This window comes from Heterodontus francisci, chromosome 26 (assembly GCF_036365525.1).
Source record: "Heterodontus francisci isolate sHetFra1 chromosome 26, sHetFra1.hap1, whole genome shotgun sequence".
NCBI classification, from domain to species: Eukaryota; Metazoa; Chordata; class Chondrichthyes; order Heterodontiformes; family Heterodontidae; genus Heterodontus; species Heterodontus francisci.
The window spans coordinates 16,813,890-16,839,840 of NC_090396.1; the positions used below are offsets into that span (position 1 = coordinate 16,813,890).

Consider the following 25,951-nt stretch of genomic DNA (forward strand, 5'->3'; position numbering starts at 1 on the left):
ATAGAAGTAACATACAGGCTGATTCCCAATACGTGTGCATCAGCAAGTCTGAGCTGTGTCCTCTGTTGTGTGAAAATATATCTGCCCATTTTTAAACACATTTTGAAGGCTTCTGGTGTCTCCTATATCCTGCATATTTAATACAGTACTTGAATATCATTCCATATTAAATCTTGATACTGTTTCTTAGACATTCAAGTAGGACTTAGAGCTGTTCACTTTTCTTCTTTTAGTTCTCTTCACCGTGACTAGTTTATGTGCTCCACATAATTCCACTATCTCTCTGCTGATTGCAAAATAGAGTTCAGTCATTAGTGAGAGGTAGATCCAAACCAGGTAGTTCGAATGCTTTAACAGATAGTACTAGGAAGATACTTTGCTACTCACACTTAAGGCTATCGCACAGTTAAAGGGCCTGCTCATTTATGGGTTTTGCAATTTATTTTCTCCTGTGTTTAGAAGGTTGAGGGGTACCTGATCTCGAGGTGTTTAAAATGATAAAGGGATTCAATAAGGTCGATACAGAGAAACTAATTCCTCTTGTGGGGGAATCCAGAAAAATTAAAATTAGAAATAGGCCGTTCAGGACAAATCAGAATGCACTTTTTCACACAAAGGGTAGTAGAAATCTGGAATTTTCTCCCCCAGAAGGATGTAGATTTGGGGGACAATTGACATTTTCAAGGCTGAGATCAACAGGCTTTTGTTCGATAAGGCTATCAAGGGATATGGGCCAACAGCAGGTAACTGGAGTTACTAGAATGGCATGACAGGTTCAATGGGCTGAATGGCCTCCTGTTCCTATCTTCAGGGCAAATTTTTACTAGTTCAGGAAAAATGACTGGCAAAGTAAGCTGAAGAGAACTTGGGGAGTACTTGGCAGTGAGCTGCCTGACCCTAAACAGCAACTATTGAAGATTAATGCATCGCAAACTAAGTGCACACAGATTGGAATAGGCTGACACTCAGTGCAGTGAATGCACGCTTATTTGGAGTAGTCTAGTAGTCATCAAATTGTATGGCACAGTAGGAGGTCAGTTAGCCCATCGTGCCTGTGCTGGCTCTTTAAAGAGCTATCCAATTATTCCACTTTACACATAGCCATAAAATATTATTCCCTTCAAATATTTATCCAATTCCTTTTTGAAAGTTACTATCAAGTTTGCTTCCACCACCATTTCAGGCAATGAATTCCAGATTACAACATCTTGCTGCGAAAAAGTGTTTTTTTTAAATTCATTCATGGGAAGTGGGCATCACTGGCTATGCCAGCATTTATTACCCATCCCTAATTGCCCTTGAGAAGATGGTGATGAGCTGCCTTCTTGAACCGCTGCAGTCCATGTGGAGTAGGTATACCCACCGTGCTGTTAGTAAGGGAGTTCCAGGATTTTGACCCAGCGACAGTGAAGGAACGGCGATATAGTTCCAAGTCAGAATGGTGTGTGACTTGGAGGGGAACTTGCAGGCGGTGATGTTCCCATGCATCTGCTGCTCTTGTCCTTCGTGCTGGTAGAGGTTGCGGGTTTGGAAGGTGCTGTCTAAGGAGCCTTGGTGCGTTGCTGCAGTGCATCTTGTAGATGGTACACACTGCTGCCACTGTACGTCGGTGGTGGAGGGAGTGAATGTTTGTAGATGGTGTGCCAATTAAGCGGGCTGCTTTGTCCTGGATGGTGTCGATCTTCTTGGAGCTGCACCCATCCAGGCAAGTGGAGAGTATTCCATCACACTCCTGACTTGTGCCTTGTAGATGGTGGACAGGCTTTGGGGAGTCAGGAGGTGAGTTACCCGCCGCAGGATTCCTAGCCTCTGACCTGCTCTTGTAGCCATGGTATTTATATGGCTACTCCAGTTCAGTTTCTGGTCAGTGGTAGCCCCTAGGATGTTGATAGTGGGGGATTCAGCGATGGTAATGCCATTGAATGTCAAGGGGAGATGGTTAGATTCTCTCTTGTTGGAGATGGTCATTGCCTAGCACTTGTGTGGCGCAAATGTTACTTGCCACTTATCATCCCAAGCCTGGATATTGTCCAGGTCTTGCTGCATTTCTACATGGACTGCTTCAGTATTTGAGGAGTCGCGAATGGTGCTGAACATTGTGCAATCATCAGCGAACATCCCCACATCTGACCTTATGATCGAAGGAAGGTCACTGATGAAGCATTGATGTTTGGGCCCTGAGGAATTCCTGCAGTGACGTCCTGGAGCTCAGATGATTGACCTCCAACAACCACAGCCATCTTCCTTTGCGCTAGGTATGACTCCAACCAGCAGAGAGTTTTCCCCCTGATTCCCATTGACTCCAGTTTTGCTAGGGCTCCTTGATGCCATGCTCGGTCAAATGCTGCCTTGATGTCAAGGGCAGTCGCTCTCACCTCACCTCTTGAGTTCAGCTCTTTTGTCCATGTTTGAACCAAAGCTGTAATGAGGTCAACTGTAACGAGGTCGGAACCCAAACTGGGTATCGCTGAGCAGGTTATTGCTTAGCAAGTGCTGCTTGATGGCACTGTTGGTGACCCCTTTCATCACTTTGCTGATGATTGAGAGTAGACTGATGGGGCGGTAATTGGCCGGGTTGGACTTGTCCTGCTTTTCGTGTCCAGGACATACCTGGGCAATTTTCCACACTGCCGGGTAGATGCCAGTGTTGTTTGCACAATTTAATTCTGGTTCTTTTCCCAGTTACCTTAAATCTGTCTTTTGGTTATGGATCCTTCTGCCACTAGAAGTAGTCAATGATGGATATGGACTTGATCAGAATAGTGCACTGAGGACAGCACCAGCTGAGATTTGAAACTGACCCTTTGGGGAAGAGTTGGTGCAAACATGTGTCTTGTGATAGGAACAAAAGTTGGCCATTTATCTCAATAAACCTGCTCTGTCATAGTGAGTCATTTATCTGATCTTAATTCCTTACCCATTCTGCATATCTCTAAATACCCTTGCTTCTCATGAGTATTTATCTGCTTTTTAAACAGCTGAATTGATATTTCATCTGTGGCCTCCTGTGGCTATATATTTCAGAGGCTCAGAACCTTGAAGAAATTATTCACCTGGTATTACTAGAATTTTGAGATCCTGTCCCTTCCGATTGTCCAGCTATTGCTATTTAATATGTTAGGCGATTGAGATCTGGCCAATTGTATTTCTGATTAACAAATAAAGCATGAGCAATGGACACTGTCATTGGGCCTGAGATTCACACAGTATATGCACGCAAACTTGAACTTTTTTTTTGCTAAGATGGAAAACAGTGTTCTTGTTTTGATTGAGACTGCTTTACTCCATTGGTCACAAAATGATGGTAGGTATTTATGTAAATATACACGTGTGAAGTGTATTTTCCTGTATTGTATGAGTGTGTAAGGCATCTTCTACTAAAATTAGTGCATGTGGTCACAGTAGCCTCAATTGTGACTAGTCTGCAATTTCTGTTGTACAACACTGGCCCCATTAAAGGGGAGTGTCACTTCCTACCTACCTAGCTCGTCGGTTCCCTTAGTTATGGTAAACGTCTTGATCAGATCCACGCATAACCTCATCTCTGGGGGTTGTAACCCAAGTTCATCCAGTGTCGTCTCATAGTTCCAGCCCTCCATTTCTAGGTATTAGCCTGATCCCTAGGCCTTCTCCAAGGCTGGAATATTCTTCCTAAAGTAGAGCATACAAAGCTAAACACAGTATTGGAAATGAGCTGTCAACAGCATTATACATATATGCATGTCTATGTTCTGTACCCCTTGAGATGGAATCCATCAGATATTTGCTTCTCTTGATAGCTTTGCGCTAATTTTCAATGACATGTATTTGAATTTTAAATTCCCATGTTCATTTCCACCCACTCCCAGTGTTTCCTCACTTACACTGTATTTCCTTTTGCCATGCTTATGTCCAAAGTATGCAACCAGTCCATTTGCTGTGAATGATCCATGTCTTGCTCCAGCTTCCATCACTCACCAATCTTGTTCAAACTCACCCAGATCCAACGGCACAAAAGCTTTCTCAGTGTGGCAGCTGTAGGGTCATAATGGAGGGAGTTATTGTACAGCTTCCACCCAGGTCTCAATGAGCATGGACTCACAACACAACAATGCCCCATCCGGTACTGCAAAGGGGGTATATTCTCGTAGTTGGGTTCAAGCACATTCTTGGGATAGCGTAGAGGCACCTATTCCATGCGAGAAATAATGTGAGAGTGCTTGAAGTGGAGTGTGTTCCATTCCCAGCGCTCATAACCATTACCGTCATGGTCTTCTTAAGCACAAATAAAAAAGACATATTAGGGATCTGGCCATTTGGAATGATGGATTGGAGCTTCCAGTGCCTGAAGCTGCAAGTGGCGCAAACTGATTTCCTCCCAAGGTCAGTGCTGGGGCCCCAATTTGCCCACTGCTTATGACCTGGAATTGGGAATAGAGAGGACTATACTGAAGTTTGCAGGGGATACTGAGCCAAGACGAGTAGTGGACTATGAAGAGTGCAGGAACATGCAAAAATGTAGTTGCATTAAACAAGTGGGTAAAACAATAGCAAATGGAATAAAAACAAAGTGCTGGAAACACTCAGCAGGTCAGACAGCATCTGTGGAGAGAGAAGCAGAATTAACATTTTAGGTCTGTGACCTTTCATCAGAACTGGCAAAGGTTAGAAAAGAATTAGGTTTTAAGCAAGTGAAAGGAGGTTTGGTGGGGAAGGGAACAAAAGAGAAGGTGTGTGATAGGCTGGAGGGCAAGAGTGATTAAATAACAAAGATGTCATGGAACACAGGCAAAGAGAGTGTTATGGAGAAAGCCAAAGCATTAGTCCAGAGAGAGTGTTAATGGCAAAGTAATGAGTAGCTCTGTCCATAAGCACCACATGAAAAACAGGCACAAGATTAAAAGATAAAATAAAGTAGAAAAATATGTGAAAGAAAAAAGGCCAGTCGTGCTCTGAAATTATTGAACTTAATGTTGAGTCTGGAAGGCTGTAGAGTGCCTAATCGTGGATCATTCATTCTTGCATCTGTTCAGTAGTCAGTAAATATGATTTCAGGTTCTGGTTATCACCATAGCAACAGACCAGGAAGATGGCAGTGCTCCATTGCAACTCAGCCATTCATTCATTGAAATTCACTGCAATCCTCTGGTCATTTGGGCAAGTAAAAAATTAGTCAGGCTGAGGTAAATAGGACCCAATTTACATGAGTTGGACAGCATCGAGCTTGGTTGTGCGGCTCCTATGGTCTTAACTCACCATTTAGGGTGACACATTATTTTGGCTTGCACATAGAGACTGGCATTTGATTAGGCAAGTGTGGAACTGTACCCTGGAAGGAGCAGGGCAGCCCAGTTTATTCTGTGTACGGTGTGATGGTATCTGCACAGGGCAACCCTGTTTTGTGTACACTGATGATGTTTGCACAAGGCAGCTCAGTTCTGTGTACAGTGTGATGGTATCTGCACAGGGCAACCCTGTTTTGTGTACACTGATGATGTTTGCACAAGGCAGCTCAGTTCTGTGTACAGTGTGATGGTATCTGCACAGGGCAACCCTGTTTTGTGTACACTGATGATGTTTGCACAAGGCAGCTCAGTTCTGTGCACAGTGTGATGGTATCTGCACAGGGCAGCCCTGTTCTGGGTACACTGATGATATTTGCACAGGGAAGGCCTGTTTGTTCTGTGTACACTAATGTTGTTTGCACAGGAAAACCCAGTTCTGTGTAAACCTTTGGTACTGTTTATGACAGCCCTATTTATACCATGCATACTGTCGCACAGTGGTTACTAAAGCCACATGGTGGTTACTAAAGCACTGCATTGGTTTTCCATTTTCAGCAGAAGATTGAAGGCTTTCTTTCTGTTCTAGTGTGCATCGTTTTGTTTAATGTCTGTCGAAATCTGCAGCTACTACTTTCTCACTGTTTGACTTGCTATCAGTTGAACAGGTCAGTGAAGCCCTGTCATTATCAGCTGAGATGAGCAGACCTTCTGCATTATACTGCATTAGCCTTGCTTTATACGCATCCACCAAGGACAGTAACGTTTAAAAAAAAAAGTATAGCTGCATGTATAACAATGTAGGGATCAGCTGGCGCCAAACACTGGCTGGGAGGTACTGGGCTGCATTCGGACTTTATCAATAGTTTGATCAGAGACAGTGCAAGTTCTGATTGGCCCTCTGGGCTTTGCAGCCCACAGTGTCTGCTACTTATAGGGCCACTTATTCTGTAAGAGATTAGCTTGAGAGGAATACATTTCAGCTTGCATTAGGCTGAAATTCTGTTTACACACAGATAGAAAATGGATTTTAGTGTGGTCATGGTTATGACACTATGTGAAGTGCTGAGTGATAAATTGACTTCACAGTCCTAATTTCCTTGTACGAGTTTAAAGCGAGTGGGTTCTGGTCCGTGTGGATTATCGCAAGCAGTGACACTATAGCTAGCAATCCATGGAATTTGATTAGTTTGCTTCTCTTTAAGTTCTCAGACTGCCATGATGTGATTTGAGCTCACATTCTCCAGATTATTAGACCAGCCCACCGGTTACTAGTCCAGTAACATAACCATTCCATTACCACATCTGTTATCTTGTATATCAGTGGAGGAGATGATGTAGAGCTGAATGTTATCAGCATAAGTTGATCCAGTATAACATTACAGGATGAAGCTAGTAAGGAGAGTGTTGCAGAATCCATGTCCTGAGTTGCTAAAAGCACGGATTAGGGTTTTTGTGTACAAGCAGTTGAGGGTGATTCTAGGGAAGTAAAAGAATACAGTCTCAACGAGTGAAAGGATGTGGTGGTGGAAGCAGTGCTTGCAGTGGAGCACCAAACCTGGGTTCCACACCTTCGGGCTTCAGCCTAAGTTAACAGTAATGGAGGTGGATGGGGTTGCGATAGGAGGGACATGAGTGTTTGTAGGAGCCAAGAAATTGCTTCAAGTTTGAAGCAAGTTGTAGCTCATTTAGGTCTTAAAATCAGATCGTAGTTGGAGACGGTGGGAGTGGTGGATCGATTGAGGTGGTAGTGATGTAGAGCTGAGTGACATCAGCATAAGCTGGCCTGGTATAACATTACTGAAGGCAGTATATAAATGATTGAGGAAGGGGCCAATAGAAGGTTTAGACTGGACCAGTTGATGCCTAGTCCCTTCCAACTAGGCTGTTTAGATTTCAAGGTGTAAGTAATTTGAACCTGGATATACAAGAATCTCTTTTCCTTGTCCATTTTCTCCCGTGCTGTAGGCATGAGTTTGCTGCAGTGCCCTTTAGTGTCTTGCCTGAGCATCAACAGTGATTGCCATGGATTTATTTCTTGGGGGAATTGTAGCCAAACCTGTCCTTGCCTAACAGCTGTACATATGTACTTATGGTAGGGTTTGCTTGATAGCAATAGGAGCAGGAACCCAGGCTAACTTTTCCCTCATTGCTCAGGGTCGCTAAGAGAAATGCCACCAGTTAGCTCGGCATTAAGGACAATCCTGATCTGTATAGCTCACTGAATGAGCTGTTGATTTCTGTGTATAAGCAGTCGATTATTCAAAACCACAGTCCACAGAGGTTAGTTGATTTCGGGGAGATTACCAAGGCCCCAATCATCCAGCCCCAGTGACTAGAGGTGAGTTTGGTTTGCTGAGTGAAGTGGGAAAGGGTTGAAATGACTGTTTTACAGTAAGTGGGGTGTGTGTGAGCTGACCAGTTCAAGTTCCTGTGGCTGGTTCTTTTTAACAATCCTTTAATATTTTATAAGTTACCAAACTTCACAGCACAAGAGGATTATTTATTGGCTCTTGGTTTGCATTATAGGTGAGGTTTTTTATTAAGCTTACTGTTGGTTCCAGAGTCTTTGCTGGTTGAAGCCTCACTTGTGCAATCTAAAAGCACAGCCACATTCTTTAGTAGACTGTTTCTTAAGACAAATTTTTAGCTGGCAGTTGCAGGACCTTTTGCACACAGGCTGGAGTTATGTAGTTGCTCTGGTCCTTTTCCTGGATGTATGTAGGATGGAGTTGGGAATAAAACCAATCTGTTGTCCTGGTTGGATTTTGCTGTATACTTTGCTTTTTGCCTTGGAAAGCTGTTCAGCCATATTTATCGATGTGAATTGCATAAAGATTATTAGTGTTGTTGCCCCTCCCCAAATAGCACACAAGCTCCTGGGCCCTTCAGCACTAAAGTTGCCTTAATACGAGTTCAGTATTGTACTATACCACTACCACCCAACAGGAAGGTATTGTGCAAGTAGCTGCAATGCTCAAGTATTTACTGGACTTGCTGCAACCAGTACCAAAGAACGGACTTGTATTTATATAGGACCTTTCATAACAGCAGAGCTTCCAAATGCACTTCACAGCCAATTAAGTATTTTGAAATGTATTCACTGGTGCTTTGTTGGAGTTAGTTTGCCCAGAGAAATATCTCTCAAATGGGAATGACATAACTGGCAAGATAATCTGGTTTGGTGAAAAATGATTGCAGTCTGTACTCTGAAGGCAGGATAATAGAGGCAGAAACCGCATTCTTGGATGCTCTGAGTTCAGGCGTTGGAGGGACGAGCTTTGATAGGACAGTTAGGATACCAGAAGGACAGGGCTTCGATAAGAGAGAGAGAGTACTAAAGAGATGGCCATCAACAGAAGACCCAGATACCAAAAGGATGGATTTTGATAGGTGAGTTTGGTTACTAGGGATGGGCTTTGATGGAAGAGTTAGGTTACTAGGGATGAACAAGCTAGGTTACCAGGGATGGGCTTCGATTGGTGAGTTAGGTTACTGGGAATGGGTTTCGATGTTGTGATTAAATTGGGAAGACTAAAGTCATTGTGTTCACTCCCTGCCACAAACTCTGTTCCCTACCCACTGACTATATCCCTCTCTCTGACCACTAGCTTGGGCTAAACGAGACCATTCACAACATTGACATCCTATTTAACCCTGAGCACAGCTTCTATATCCTGTTCATCACCCTTATCGCCTACTTGTACCTCCATATATGGCCTGATTCTTCCCCTGCCTCAGATCATCTGCTGAAGCCCTCATCCAGGCCTTTGTTACCTCTAGACTTGACTATTTCAATGTTCTCCTGACCGGCCTCCCACCATGCACCTTCAGTAAACTTGAGCTCATCCAAAACTCTGCTCCCAGTATCCTAACTCGTGCCAACTTCCATTCACCCATCACCCTTGTGCTCACTGACCAACATTGGTTCCCAATCTGACAACGCCCCGATTTAAAAATTCTTGTGTTCAAATCCCTCCATGGCTTCATTCCTCCTTATCTCTATAGCCATCTCACTATCTACAATCTTCCAAAATCTCTACTTTCCTCTAATTCTGACCTCTTGTGCATTCCCAATTTTCCATTAGCAACTGTGCCTCCAGACATCTAAGTCCTAAGCTCCCTAAACACCTTCACCTCTCTACCTCTCTCTCCTCCTTTAAGGCACTCCTTAAAACCTACCTCTTTGACCAAGTTTTTGGTCATCTAATGTCCCCTTATGTGGCTCAGTGTCAGGTTTTATAGGTTAATACACCCATGAAGCGTCTTGGAACGTTTTGCTATGTTAAAGACGCTGTATAAATGCAAATTGTTGATGAAAGAGTTAGGTTACTAGGAATGGGCTTTAATGGGAGAGTTAGGGTACTAAAGGTTTGATGGGCTGATTAATCTTGTGTTACGAGAGTGCTTCTATTTTTTGTAAAGTATGTTTTTAAGGACTTATAGTTGAATTATGGACAGTGATTCATCTGGAAGCTTGAAGAGATGCTGGACTTTGTGTTTTTTTTTTTAAAAAGAGATCACCAGAAGGATTCCTGGACTTGGCTTGTAAACAAGCCCTTACTGGAAGTCACCTGTTTTCAGATATAATAGCAGCAGGGAGCTTGTTTTGACCTGGGTAGATGTTTACAAAGAAGTGACAACATTTATAGAAGTCAGGAGGCCTGACTTCTGGAATGTTTTTGGTTTCACTTTGAATTATTACAAAAGGCAGTTGGTTTTTGCCTGCCAAGAAAAAAAACCCAGCTCATCGCTCTCTTTTGAAAAGAAGCCCTGCATATCCAGTGTGTCAGTTTCCTCCTGTATTTGAAGAAACCCTGCGCACTGAATGTGTGGGAACTGAAATCCCCATTGCTACATTTCTGGGAAAGCCTACCCAAACTGATCTTCAACATCACCTGGAACGAACTGTTCTTGGAAGATTCCAGTGACATCCATCTATACGCAATTGGGATGTCAAACCAAAACAAAGGACATCTTTCCATATCTTTTGTTTTTTTCAAGAATGAGCACGTATTCAGCCTAAGTGATTTTTTTTGTCTTTTTTTTGTAACAGAGCTCTAGAGCAAAATTCCCTTTTATTTTTCCCATTAATCGGTGTAAATGTGTATGTATGTGTGTATATATATATATACGGTAAGTGGGGAAAATTTAAATATATGTTGTGCCCTGGGGAGAAGTGGAACTGGAATAAACAGTGCACTCCTCTTGCCTCAGTCGTAAAACTTGGCACTGATTGTTGTATTATTTTGAGCCTGTTGTTGATCATTCAAGCCCAGCATTTTTGCAGGGCATTGCTCCAAACCAGCCATGGGTTTAAGTCATCAAAACTCAGTTTACTGAGCTATTTTGATGTAATTTATTTTATGGAGGTCCTATGAGGCAGGATATAATTCTACTGCCGTAGGCATTTCTGAATGAGCTACCTATATGTACAAATCTCTCTCTCAACTTGCCCTTTGAATTTTCTTCCTGATCTTGTGAAACAGTTCTCTATTTTTGTACTTATGACTTCCTTGTACCAACTCGGCTTCTCTGTTTGGTTAACACCACAGTGTAAGGGCAGGGTTCCAAATCGAGGCATATGTACTAGAAGGGTAAAAAGCAGATAACTGCAGTCTGCTTTTGATAATTCTAAGTTCTTTGTGCTAAAACTACTTGAATCATGCAATAACTTGAGTGAAGCCAGATAAATAACTTGCATTTCTATAGCACCAGTAAAGTCATAAATCGCAAGGTGCTTCACAGGAGCATTATCAATCAAAATTTGACATCCAAATGACAAGATATGAGGGCATGTGATGAAAAACTTGATCAGCGAAGTAGGCTTTAAGAAAGAGTGAGGACTACAGAGGTTTAGGAAGAGAATTCCAGAGTGTAAGGTCGAAGCAGCTGAAGGTACAGCCATCAGTGGTGGAGCAGTTAAAATTGTGGATGTGCAAGAGGTCAGGATCCGAGAAGAGCAGAAATCTCTCAGGATTATAAGGCTGGAAGAGGTTACAGAGATAGGGAAGGGTGAGGCTGAGAGAAGTGATGATGAGGTAGAGCTGAGTGTTATCAGCGACTTGTGGAACCTCATATATTTTTGGATGATGTTGCTGAGCGGCAACATGTAGACGAAAAATGGTGGGGGCCAAGAATAGATTCTTGGGGGACTCCAGAGGTAACGATGCAGAAGCAGAAAGAGAAGCCATTGTAGGTGATTATCTCACTACGACTGGATAGATAAGAATGCAATTAGGACCGGGTAGTCTGGAGGACTGAGGAGAGGCATTGGAGGTGGGTAGTATGGTTGCAGACAGGTTGAGAAGGATGAGGAGGGATTGTTTACCATGGTCACAGTCACATAGGATGTCATTTGTGACTTTAAGGGCCATTTCAGTACTGCGGCAGTAGAAGAAACCTGATTGGAGGAATTCAAATGTGGAGCTGCAGGAATGATGGGCACGTATTTGGGAGGCAACAAACTGTTCAAGGATTTTAGAGAGGAAAGGGAGGTTGGAAATGGGGTGGTAGTTTGTAGAGACAGAGGGTCAGGGTGTGTTTCTTAAGGAGGGGGTGGTGATGGCAGATTTGAAGGAGAATTGGGGCTGTACCTGAGATGAGGGAAGTGTTAATATTACACAAAAAACAGGCCGTTTGGCTCAACCAGTTCGTGCAGGCAGTTATACTGCACTCAAACCTCCTTCCATCCTTCCTATTTCTTATGCATCTAACTCGATCAGCTTAAACTTTCTATTTCCTTCTCTTTCATATATAGTCTTCTGTTAAAAGAATCAAATATTTGATTCAACTATTCCCTGTGGTAGCGAGTTCCACATTCTCACCACTCTTTGGGGAAAGAAGTTTCTCCTGAATTCCTTATTGGATTTCTTGGAGACTATCTTATATTGATGGTCTCTAATTTTGCTCTTCCTCCCAAATGGAAATAGTCTCCCTCTCTACTCAATCAAAACCTTTCATAATTCTAAAGACATCTATTAGGTCACCCCTCAGCCTTCCCTTTTCAAAAGAAAGGAAACTCAGCCTGTTCATTTCCTGATAGGTTTAACCTTGCAGTTCTGGTATCATCCTTATAAATCTTTTTTGCGCTCTTTCCTGTGCCACTCTATGCATTTTATAATATGGCTACCCATGCTGTCTGCTTTCTGTCTTGCAGCCAGCTAACTGTCCATTCTGTTGCTTGTCCCCTGACTCCACGCACTCTGGCCTTATTCACAGATCTATTAAGTAGTGCCTTATTGAAGGCAGCTTGGAAATCTAGATGTATTACATCTACTGTATTACTCTTGTCTATTCTCTGCTTCGTCAAAGAATTCAATGAGGTTAAGCAAGCAAGACTTTCCTTTTTGAAATCCACGTTGACTACTATTTTCTTGGTTTCTAGATGTTTTTTCAATTTGCTCCTTTAGTGGGGACACCATTATTTTTCTTACCACTGATGTTAAGCTAACTGGCCAGTTCCCTGGACATGTTCTGTTTCCCTTCTTAAATATAATCCTACAACTTTTTCAAACTAATTATTAAATATGTGTAATAGTGTGTCTGCTATCTCAAGATTCTTTTGAAATGCATGGATGCAGTGCATCCGAATCAAGGATTTTGTCCTCTTTGATTAATTTAATATTTCTCCTTTTTAATTTTAAATGTGGTTGTATCATTTCCGATCTCATCTTCCAATGTGATGTCCACCTGATCTGTCTTTGCTGGTAAATACTGAAGCAGAATAATTATTTAATACTTCTGCCATTTTGCTGAGGTAACTGAACGGCTGGTCTTTGTGACAGAAGTCCATATGCAACTCACATGTTGGAGGGGAAGGTGAAAGAGCCAGGAGAGTGGGGTTTAAGAACACTTTGTAGTAGAGAAGTCGGGGACTCATCTTTATTCCAGGATGATCCTGGAATATTGAGCAGCTTTGGCTGAGGAGAGCAGGACCCAATGGTACTTCACCAGATCTGGCTGGATATTGTACTGAATGGCTAAAACAGTTATCCATCATATACATTCAAGTCTGCATTCCTTCAACTTAAGTGAGCGGAGATGAGGTCCAAACCAAGCAGAACAGCAAGGGTGAGAGACAGTAATGGTTTTATTAGGGACTGGAGGTAATGATGTGATTGAGCAGATCAGTAGCTGCAGAAATATTGTAATCAATGGAGGGCGAAAGGTTAGACAAGTGGAAATTTGAAAGTGGTAAGGGGGATAATTTTTCTTGCAGGCGCAGACACAGAAGGAAGTAGGGTTGGCAAGGGAATGGGAGATGAGTGGAGAGCGATACAATGAAGTGATCAGAGATGGCCTTGTCTGTGATGAATAGCAAGGCCATGTGAAATGGTGAGGTAGAGGGACTGGCCATGAATATGGGTAAGGGAGATTATATGGAGGGAGAGATTAAAGGAGGAATGGAGGGCAGTGAATTCAGAGGGGAAAGCATGGTAAGTTGAGGTGGATGTTGAAATCAGAGGATGAAAAGGCTTATTGGTGCAGAGGGAGGAAACAATAAAGATATCTTAGTGAGACCCTTGGCATGTAACTTGTGTGGGCAGTAGAGAATGAGGATTTTCATGAGAGGTGTGAGGGATGGAGCAGGATGAGATGCTTAAAGGAGGAGAAGGTGCCAGATGACATGGAGCACAAACCAAGATGTGATTTGGAGATGAGAGCCACATTGCTAATGTGGTGGTTTGGGCAGGGCAAATGGTGGAAGGTATAAGCAGGTGGCGAAACTTCTTTACAAATAACAGCACAAGTTAATTATGTAGGTCTTAAAAAATTGAATTTTAATTTAAGCAACTTTGAATTAAGAGGAGTAGACTGTAATCATTGTGTATGTGTTGAGGGGGTTTCATTTTTCTTCTATCGCATACCTTTTGGGATCTGTCAGAGAACTGTTGTTTGGGCGTTGGGTGGGCATGGTTATTATCTCACATGAATGAAAGGCTGTTTTCAAGTGTAGCAGTAATTAAGTCAGATGTTTTAAGTAACGCTTGCTAAATGTTTTGTATTGAGCAAATGACCAGATTCTCCAATCTGTGTGCTGATAAAGGTGCTGTTACAGAATAGTGTCTCAACTCGTGCTGCAGTTCCTTTCACAAGACTGCAGTGAATCTTATGCACAACCTGTGATGGTGTGCGCATGTGTGCCCAAGTGTGTGACGTTAGTGTTCAACATTCTTGGTGCAACTAAAGCAGAACCTCAGGTTCACATTCAGTGAGCTCAGGCCACATGAATAGTTCAGTGGAGGGAAGAGAAAGAACAAGGTGGGTTAACATCTCGGACTGATTCACATCACCCAAACATAGATGGGATTTTCCTAACCATACAGTTCATGTTTCCTCTTCTGAACCATGTGATTTGGAGGCAGTCTTCATCGTGGTCATGTTTGTCTATGTAAGTGACTGTAATTCGAAAAGTTTGTTTCTTGAATGTGAAGTACTTGAAATGTAAAAAGGCAATGTAAAATTGCTAGTTCAGTCATTGGGGATTTTTTTAAAGAAAGACTTGCATTGAAAAAGTGCCTTTAGGGCATCCCAAAGTATCCTACAGCAAATGAAGCAGTCAATTTGCACACAGCAAGATCCAACAAACAACAATGTGGTAATGACCAGGTAATCTAGTTAGTAATGATTGAGGAATAAATATTGGACACATTGTTGGCAAGACCAGCATATATTGCTCATCGCTAATTGTCCTCGAGAAGGTGGTGATGACCTGCCTTCTTGAATGGCTGCAGTCAGTGTGGTATAGGTACACCCACAGGGAGGGAGTTCCAGGATTTTGATCCAAAATTTTTGACGTCCCTGCTGCTCTTCGCAGTAGTGCCGTGGGTGCAAACGTGGCCTCGGTTTAACGTCTCATCCAAAAGTCGCTTCAGCTGTTAACTCCCTTATGAGTTGGAAAACTGAGTTCAAACCCCATTCCAAATGCTGGAGAACATTTAAATACAGCACTGATGGAGTGCTGAATTGTCAGATGTGCCATCTTTCGGATGAGACATTTAAACTGGCCCATTTGCCTCTTCGGGCGGGGTAAAACATCCCATAGCATTATGAAGAAGAGCAGGGAGTTCTCCTGGTATTCTGGCCCTTATTTGTCCCTTACTGACACCACCAAAAGCAGATTATCTGGTCATGTTTTCAGTTTGCTGTTTGGGGGTCTTGCTGTGCACAAAGTGGCTGCTGTGTTTGCTTACCCAATGGCAGTGACTATATTTCAAAAGTAATTGATTAACTGTGATGTATTTTTGGGACATCCTGAAGATATGATAAGGCTGTATGTAAATTCAAGTTCTTTACCATAGCATGTTGTGCAGTTGTACTTTTCTTCACCATCCTTGACCACATCTGCTACACTTGTAAGGTGTTACAGGTCACAAATTTAAGCAGTTCCATTTGGTGTGATAGAACAAGCCTGATGGTCGCCAGACCATTGGTTGCCTGATTCAGGGTATCTATTGACACCACTCTCAGCCAATGAGTTGGAGGATTTACTGCAAACAGTCTGGTTACTCAGCAAACAGCAAGCTGAATCTATTTAGAGAGTCTCTTCAAACTACAGCAAACGGGACTTGTGACCAAAACTACAGCAATTTCTCCTGTTGAAAGCAAAGTGATTTCCCCAGCAAAAATATAGTGAGCAGCAGGTAGTTCCATAAAATAAATTGTGTGCGTAAAATCAATCCCACTCACTTACAGTAGTGTGCTGTCCAGGCATGATTGACAGACGAATTGACCAATCATCTCAATTCTGACCAGAAATAGTGGTGTCATTACGAACATATGAATTAGGAGCAGGACTAATCCACTTGGCCCCTCAAGCCTGCTCCGCCATTCAATAAGATCATGGCTGATCTGACTGTAACCTCAACTCCACATTCCTGCCTACCCCCGATAACCATTCAGCCCCTTACTTATCAAGAATCTATCTACCTCTGCCTTAAAAATATTCAAAGACTCTGCTTCCACCACCTTTTGAGGAAGAGCTCCAAAGACTCATGACCCTCAGAAAAAAAATTTCTCCTCATCTCTGTCTTAAATGGGTAACCCCTTATTTTTAAACAGTGACCCCTAATTCTAGATTCTCCAAGAGGAAACATCCTTTCCATATCTACCCTGTCAAGACCTCTCAAGTCGCCTCTTACTCTTCTAAACTCCATTGGATACAAGCCTAGTCTGTCCAACCTTTCCTCATGAGACAACTGGCCCATTCCAGATATTAGTCGAGTAAACTTTTGCTGAACTGCTTCCAACACATTTACATCCTCCCTTAAATAAAGAGGCCAGTACTCTACACTGTACTCCAGATGTGGTCTCACCAGTGCCCTGTATAACTGAATGATAACCTCCCTACTTTTTTGTCAGTTATACAGCACAGAAACAGGCCCTTCGGTCCATCGTGTCTGTGCCACCCATCAAGCACCTAACTATCCTAATCCCATTTTCCAGCACTTGGCCCGTAACCTTGTATGCTGTGGCGTTTTAAGTGCTTATCTAAATACTTCTTAAATTTTGTGAGGGTTCCTGCCTCAACCACCTCTTCAGGCAATGTGTTCCAGATTCCAACCACCCTCTGGGTGAAAAGATTTTTCCTCAAATCCTCTCTAAACCTCCTGCCCCTTACCTTAAATCTATGCCCCCTGGTTATTGACCCCTCCGTTAAGGGAAAAAGTGTCTTCCTGTCTATCCTATCAATGCCCCTCATAATATTGTACACCTCAATCACATCTCCCCTCAGCCTTCTCTGCTCTAAGGAAAACAACTCTAGCCTTTTCAGTCTCTCTTCATAGCTGAAATGCTCCAGCCCAGGCAACATCCTGGTGAATCTCCTCTGCACCCTCTCCAGTGCAATCACATCCTTCCTATAGTGTGGTTCCCAGAACTGTACACAGTCATCCAGCTGTGGCCTAACTAGCGTTTTATACAGCTCTATCATAACCTTCCTGCTCTTATATTCTGTGCCTCGGCTAATAAAGGCAAGTATCCCATATGCCTTCCTAACCACCTTATCTACTTGTGCTGTTGCCTTCAGTTATCTATGGACAAGTGCACCAAGGTCCCTCTGTACTTCCTAGGGTCCTACCATCCATTGTATATTCTCTTGCCTTGTTAGTCCTCCCATAATGCATCACCTCGCACTTCTCAGGATTAAATTCCATTTGCGACAGCTCCGCCCATCTTAACAGCCCATCTATATTGTCCTGTAAACTAAGGCTTTCCTCCTCACTATTTACAACACCACCAATTTTCGTGTCATCTGCAAACTTATTGATCATACCTCCTATATTCACATCTAAATCATTATTGTACACTACAAACAGCAAGGGTCCCAGCACCGATCCCTGTGGTACACCACTGGTCACAGGCTTCCACTCGCAAAAACAACCCTCGACCATTAGCCTCTGCCTCCTGCCACTAAACCAACTTTGGATCCAAATTGCCCTGGATCCCATGGGCTCTTCTTAACCAATCTCCCATGCTGAACCTTATCAAAAACCTTACTGAAGTCCATGTAGACGACATCAACTGCTTTACCCTCATCTACACATCTCGTCACCACCTGGAAAAATTCAATCAAGTTAGTTAGACACAATCTCCGCTTGACAAAGCCATGCTGACTATCCCTGATTAATCCCTGCCTCTTTAAGTGGAGATTAATTCTGTCCCTTAGAATTTTTTCCAATAGTTTCCCAACCACTGATGTTAGACTCACTGGCCTGTAATTACCTGGTTTATCCCTGCTACCCTTCTTGAATAACGGTACCACATTCACTGTCCTCCAATCCTCTGGTACCTCTCATGTGGCCAGAGAGGATTTGAAAATTTGTGTCAGAGCCCCTGCTATCGCCTCCCTTGCCTCACATAACAGCCTGGATACATCTCATTTGGGCCTGGGGATTTATCCACTTTTAAACCCATTAAAACAGCTAATACTTCCTCCCTTTCAATGCTAATATGTTCAAGTATATCACAATCCCCCTCCCTGACCTCTACATCCACAACATCCTTCTCCATAGTGAACACCGATGAAAAGTAATCATTTAAACCCTCACCTATGTCCTCCGGCTCCATACACAGATTGCCACTTTGGTCCCTAATGGGCCCTACTCTTTCCCTGGTTATCCTCTTGCCCTTAATATACTTATAAAATGCCTTAGGATTTTCCTTTATCTTGCCTGCCAGTGTTTTTTCATGCCCCTCTTCGCTCTCCTAATTACTTGAAGTACCCCCCTACACTTTCTATAATCTAGTGTCTCCGTTGTTTTCAGTGCTCTGAATCTGCCATAAGTCTCCTTTTTTTTTTCCTGATCGAATCCTCTATATCCCTTGATATCCAGGGTTCCCTGGACTTGTTAAAGTGAAGGGTAGGACCAACGGGTACATGTCGGCTTTGAACTCTCACTATTCTCCTAGGGAATGAAGCCGGACAAGTGGTAGATGTAGACTTTCTTACAAGTAGCTGCTCCCAGTCCACTTTAGACAGATCCTGTTTTATCATCTTAAAATTGGCCTTCCCCCAATTCAGTACCTTTATTTCCAGTCCATCTTTGTCCTTTTCCATAACTACCTTAAATCTTAGAGTTATGGTCACTATCCCCGAAATGCTCCCCCACTGACACTTCTACTTGTCCAGCTTCATTCCCTAGGATTAGGTCCAGTACCGCCTCTTCTCTTGTAGGACTTTCTACATACTGGCTCAAAAAGCTCTCCTGTATGCATTTTAAGAATTTTGCCCCCTTTAAGCCTTTTGCACTAAGACTATCCCAGTTGATATTGGGGAAGTTGAAATCCCCTACTATCATTACCCTATTATTTTTACACCTCTCTGAGATTTGCCTAAATATCTGCACCTCTATCTCTCCCTGACTGTTTGGAGGTCTGTAGTACACTCCCAGCCAAGTGATTGCCCCTTTTTGTTTTCTAGTTCTACCCATATGGCCTCATTTGAGGAACTTTCTAAGATATCATCCCTCGTTATTGCAGTAATTGACTCCTTGATCAACAGTGCAATGCCATCTCCTATTTTACACCCTCCCTTGTCACGCCTGAAGATTCTATACACTGGAATATTGAACTGCCAGTCCTGCCCCTCCCTCAACCATGTCTCTGTGATAGCAATAATATCATAATGCCTTGTGCTAATCAACGCTCTCAATTCATCTGCCTTACTAGTAAGATTCCTTGCATGAAAATAGATGCAGTCTAGCCTTGCATTTTTCAATTGTGCCTTAACGGGTCTATTATTTGCTCTGCCTTCCAGACTGACTCAGTTTCCCTTCTATATTTGACGGTGCATCACCCCCTACTGTACCTCCAATCTGTATCCCATCCCGCTGCCTAATTAGTTTAACCCCCACCCCGCCCCACAACAGCACTAGCAAACCTCCCAGCAGGGATGTTGGTCCCGTTCCGGTTCAGGTGCAACCCATCCAACTTGTACAGGTCCCACCTTTGCCAGAAACAGACCCAGTGATCCAGGAAACTAAAGCCCTCCCTCCTGCACCACCTCCTCAGCATTCATCTGCTCTATCCTCCTATTCCTATACTCACTAGCACGTGGCACTGGGAGTAATCCAGAGATTACAACCTTTGAGGTCCTGCTTTTTAATCTGCTACCAAACTCCCTAAATTCTTGTTGCAGGACCTCATCCCTCTTTGCTACCAATGTGTGCCACGACCTCTGACTGTTCACCCTCTCCCTTCAGAATGTCCTGCAGCCGTTCCGAGACATCCTTGACCCTAGCACCAGGGAGGCAACATACCATCTGGAGTCTCGTTTGCGGCCACAGAAATGCCTGTCTGTTCCCCTTACAATTGAATCCCCTATCAGTATGGCTCTCACACTCTTTTTCACCCCCTCCTGTGCAGCAGAGCCATCCGTGATGCTACAAACTTGGCTGTTGCTGCTTTCCCCTGAGAGGCCATCCCCACCCACAACAGTATTCAAAGTAATGTATTCAAAGTAAGTCTGCTGTTCAACCTTCAGTCCGTTAACACCCTATTTTCACTAATGCTTTGACTTTCAACACACCATTAACATATTGTTTGCCTTTGCTCCATGACCTTTTGGTCAGCTATGTGGCCTTGTCCAATCTACACCTTCTCCTTTGTTATCTCTTGTCCCACCCCAGCATCACTTGCTTATAACCTTTGACATTTCTAATATTTGCTAGTTCCGAAGAAGGGTCACTGACCCGAAACATTAACTCTGCTTCTCTTTCCACAGATGCTGCCAGACCTACTGAGTGGTTCCAGCATTTCTTGTTTTTATTTCAAAGTAATGTATCTGTTTGAGAGGGGGATGGCCACAGGGTACTCCTGCACTACCTGCCTGCGCCTACTACTCCTCCTGGTGGTCACCCATCCCCTTTCTGCCTCTGCAGCCATTACCTGTGGTGTGACCACCTCTCTAAAACTGCTATCCACGATGTCCTCAGCATCGCGGATGCTCCACAGTGAGTCCATCCGCAGCTCCAGCTGCGCAGTGCGGTCAGCTAGTAGCTGCAGCTGGACACATTTCCTGCACACATGGTCGCCAGGGTCACTAGAAGTGTCCCTGATTTCCCATAGCGCAGGAGGAGCATGCCACGGGGCTGAGCTCTCCTGCCATGGCTTAGCCTTAGATTAAGCTGCTTAGTTACTCCCTTTAATTTGGAGTACTAATTACACTATGGACCTTATTCCACTCCAAACACTGCCTACTACAATCTAAATTCCCTACCTTTACTTTCACTTCAGCTATTGAAAGTAGTAAAAAAGGGTAGAAATACCCACCTGTTCCTACTTGCCAATCAGCTGCCTCCCCTTGCAACACATCACTTTCTGAACTGTGATGTCAGTCGTGGAGCACTCTGTCCCTGTGAGAGTGTGTGTGTGTCTCTCTCTTTTAAGCCGCTGGAACTTCCGCTCGCCAGTGCCTGTCTCCTTGCAGATCCGCCTTGGTCTCGCCCAATTTGAATTCAATTCACCTCGCAATAAATTATAGCATTCTATTAGCTTTCCTAATTACTTGCTGTACCTGCATACTAACTTTTTGCGATTCATGCACTCGGACACCCAGATCCCTCTGCATCTCGGAACTCTGCAATCTCTCACCATTTAGAGAATGTGCTTTTTTATCCTGCCAAAATGAACAATTTCACATTTTCCCACATTATACTCTGTTTGCCAGATCTTTGCCCACTCACTTAACCTATCTATATCCCTTTATAGGCTCCTTGTGTCCTCTTAACTTACTTTCCTACCTATCTTTGTGTCATCAGCAAATGTAGCAATCATACCTTCGGTCCCTTCATCCAAGTGATTTATATAAATTGTAAAAAGTTGAAGCCCCAGCACTGATCCCTGTGGCACATCACTCATTACATCTTGCCAACCAGAAAATGATCCATTTATGCCTACTCTCTGTTTCCTGTTAACTAGCCAATCTTCTATCCATGTCAATATGTTACACCCTACACCATGAGTTTTTATTTTGCACAATAACCTTTGATGTGGCACCTTATCATATGCCTTCTGGAAATCTAAGTACAATACATCCACTGGTTCCCCTTTATCCACAGCACATGTAACTCCCTCAAAGAACTCCAATAAATTTGAGCAATTAAATGGGTGGTTGTTGGTCGGCACAGACTCAGTGGCTGAAGGGCCTGTTTCAGTGCTGTATAACTCTAAAAACTGATTAAACATGATTTCCCTTTCACAAAACCATGTTGACTCGGCCTGATTATCTTGAATTTTTCTAAGTGCCCTATTATATAACATCTTTAATAGCTTCTAACATTTTCCGTGTGACAGAAGTTAATCTAACTGACCTGTAGTTTCCTGCTTTCTATCTCCCTCCCTTTTTGAATAAAGAAGTTACATTCACTATTTTTCAATCTAATGGAACCTTCACCAAATCTAGTGAATTTTGGAAAATTAAAAACAACGGATCAACTATCTCACTAGCCATTTCTTTTAAGACCCTAGGATGAAGTCCATCAGGACCCGGGGACTTGTCAGCCCGCAGCTCCAACAATTTGCTCAGTCCCACTCCCCTGGTGATTGTAACTTTCTTGAGTTCCTCCCTCCTTTCCATTTCCTGATTTACAGCTATTTCTGGGGTGTTACTTGTATCCTCTATAGTGAAGACTGTTGCAAAATACCTGTTCAATTCATCTACCATCTCCTTATTTTCCATTATTAATTCCCCAAACTCGCATTCTATAGGATCAACACTAACTTTGTTAACTCTTTTCTTTTTAAATATCTATAGAAACTCTTACAATCTATTTTTATATTTCTAGCTAGAAATGCAGCCACATTGATCTTGTAGGATATAATGTTATTAAGTAAAACAATACTTAATAAAATTGTCTCATGCCCCCACACTTTGTTCTCTTTTATCGTATTAATTGGATCTTAAGACAATAGTAGCAAGTAAACAACAGTTTTGCTTTCTCGCACCCACTGTGAACTGTGGTTGATTCTGACGCTATCACAATACATCCTGCTCCAAAAATGGACCACAAGGCGATGAACTCGGGTAGCTTCAAAGAAGGTGTAACCATTTATCAATGGGAGGCAGGCACATGTTGAGTGAGCCAGGGAATTAGCATAATGTATTGTGTACTTTGCCCAGAACAGATTAGCATAAGAGCTAGGCCATTTAGGAGTGAAATCAGGAAGCATTTTTTCACACAAATAGAAATCTGGAATGCTCTCCGCCAAAACTGTGGATGCTGGGGGATAATTGAAATTTAAGACTGAGCTTGATAGATTTTTTTTTTGTTCCGTAATGGTATCCAGTCGATCGAAGAAACTTTTTCCCTTAGCGGAGGTGCCAATAACCAGGGGGCATAGATTTAAGGTAAGGGGCAGGAGGTTTAGAAGGGATTTGAGGAAATTTTTTTCATTCAGAGGGTGGTTGGAATCTGGAACACACCGCCTGAAGAGGTGGTAGAGGCAGGAACAAAGAACAGTACAGCACAGGAACAGGCCATTCGGCCCTCCAAGCCTGCGCCGATCTTGATGCCTGCCTAAACTAACACCTTCTGCACTTCCGGGGCCCATATCCCTCTATTCCCTTCCTATTCATATATTTGTCAAGATGTCTCTTAAACGTCGCTATCATATCTGCTTCCACCACCTCCCCTGGCGGCATGTTCCAGGCACTCACCACCCTCTGTGTAAAAAAAACTTGCCTTGCACATCCCCTCTAAACTTTGCCCCTCGCACCTTAAACCTATGTCCCCTAGTAACTGACTGTTCCACCCTGGGAAAAAGCTTCTGACTATCCACTCTGTCCATGCCGCTCATAACTTTGTAAATCTCTATCATGTCGCCCCTCCACCTCCGTTGTTCCAGTGAAAACAAGCCGAGTTTTTCCAACCTCTCCTCATAGCTAATGCCCTCCAGACCAGGCAGCATCCTGGTAAACCTCCTCCTTACCCTCTCCAAAGCCTCCACGTCCTTCTGGTAGTGTGGCGACCAGAATTGCACGCAATATTCTAAGTGTGGCCTAACTAAGGTTCTGTCCAGCTGCAACATGACTTGCCAATTTTTATACTCTATGCCCCGACCGATGAAGGCAAGCATGCCGTATGCCTTCTTGACTACCTTATCCACCTGCGTTGCCACTTTCAGTGACCTGTGGACCTGTACGCCCAGATCTCTCTGCCTGTCAATACTCCTAAGGGTTCTGCCATTTACTGTATACCTCCCACCTGCATTAGACCTTCCAAAATGCATTACCTCACATTTGTCCGGATTAAACTCCATCTGCCATTTCTCCGCCCAAGTCTCCACCCGATCTATATCCTGCTGTATCCTCTGACAATCCTCATCATTATCCGCAACTCCACCAACCTTTGCGTCGTCCGCAAACTTACTAATCAGACCAGCTACATTTTCCTCCAAATCATTTATATATACTACAAACAGCAAAGGTCCCAGCTGTGCTGTATAACTCTATGACTCAAGGGGATGTGGAGCAAAAGCAGGAAAATGGGGCTGAGGTACAGATCAGCCACGATCTAACTGAATAGTGGAACAGACTTGGGGCTGAATGCTTGCCTCCTGTTTGTGTCTGCAAAATTACTTCACACCAGTTTTCCGTGACATTGCAAGTGGTGCAGACACCTGGAGCAGGTCAGCACAGGATGGCAAGACTCAATATGGATGCTGCAGTCTGTCAGAATTCTGGGTTCATCTGCATTATACTTGGGAGCCATCAAAAGCAAGAGAGCTGTGTTTCTGCTATCCAATTCTCTCAAATTAAACAAGTCTTAGATATGCCTAGAGCATGTTCTCAACATCCTGTCAAACAAAGTTCATTTTTTTGCTACTTGCAGAGAATTTCTTTACTTTGAAATAACAAAGGCACTGATGATGCCTTTGAAAATCTTTCTACTGCAGCTTTGCTAAGTTTTTCTTTGAGGCATGTTGGATGTGTCCTCTTGTGAACCCTCGCGTCGTTTCTAACTTCCCTTTCCTTTCTAAGACCCTTGAACACTGTTGACACCCAATTCTGAGCTCATCTCTCCTAATTTCCCATTTGAAACCTCTTTTGAGGGTTTCTGTCCTGCACAGAGTCTTCCCTAGTCAAAGTCACAATGGCATGTCATTACGACCACGGTGGGAGCAACGCACTATCAATTCAATCCCGTCACTCCACAGGTCGCAGCATATTATTTATAGTTTACCACCCAACCAGAAAACAGCCAAATTACTCTAGTAACCCCCAGAATGAAACAGACCAAGCCAGGTATCTTTAGACAACAACAAATAAACTATTTATTAAAACTAAATCTTAAACACTATTAAGAAAAACCTATGTCTAAAGACCAGATAACTTATTTTAACCTAACTTCCCCATTCTCTCTCTCTCATAAATAGCAGTAGTTAACCAGTTTTTTAAAGTGGTGTTTTTAAAAAATTAGCTGTTTAAGAAAAAATAAATAAGTCTTTGTGGGTTACGTTCCTGATGGATGAGGTATTCTAATGTGAAAATAATCAAAGGCTGCTCAAAGTCTCCATGTGGATTTGACTAAATTGTCTGTTCTTAATAGGTATTCAAACTCTTCGGCTGCAGCAGGCACAGTAGTTCCTTCAGCAATACCAAATGGTCTCTTAAAAGGGTTATTTTCTCTTTAGGCAATTAATTTGGCCTGTAGCTCCTTGTAGAATTTCTGCTGAGAGAATGGACAGCTCTTTTCTTTTCAGTACGCTTCGCTGGTGAGTCTGGTTCAGACCGGTTTTTGCCAGTTTTACGCACAAGTCAAATCGAAACATTATACCATGTGACCTCTCTCTCCTGCTGTTGCCTAGGTAACAAAATGCAGCTGTGGCACACTGTCCCCAGGAATCCAAAACTTCTCTCCCTGTCTTAGAGGTGTACTGTTTATAAACAGAGTCTTAAAGGCACACTGCTTTAATCCAAGGAGAAAAATAATACATGTCTGACAATATGAATGCAGTTATGGGTGAATTATCCCTCTTTGTCCTCCATTTCTCTCCCACATTCAACACAGTCAGCCTCTCCATTGCTTCTTGTCTATGGTCTCTGCTGGGATTGCATACTCCTCTCTGTTCCAACAAAGGTGGCACATTTCAACAGTGACTACTCTTCAAAAAAAAAGATGCTTAATTGGCTGTGAAGGACTTTGGGTATTTTGAGGTCATGAAAGGTTCTACATAAAGGTAAATAG

The 25,951-nt window shown here is 43.1% G+C and overlaps 1 protein-coding gene across 1 annotated transcript in view; it reads left to right on the top strand.

Moving 5' to 3' along the window:
* The window catches only part of LOC137384200 (growth factor receptor-bound protein 2), a 188,679-nt gene that overhangs the window by 114,820 nt on the left and 47,908 nt on the right, over positions 1–25,951 (top strand). The gene's annotated exons all lie outside the window — the stretch shown is intronic.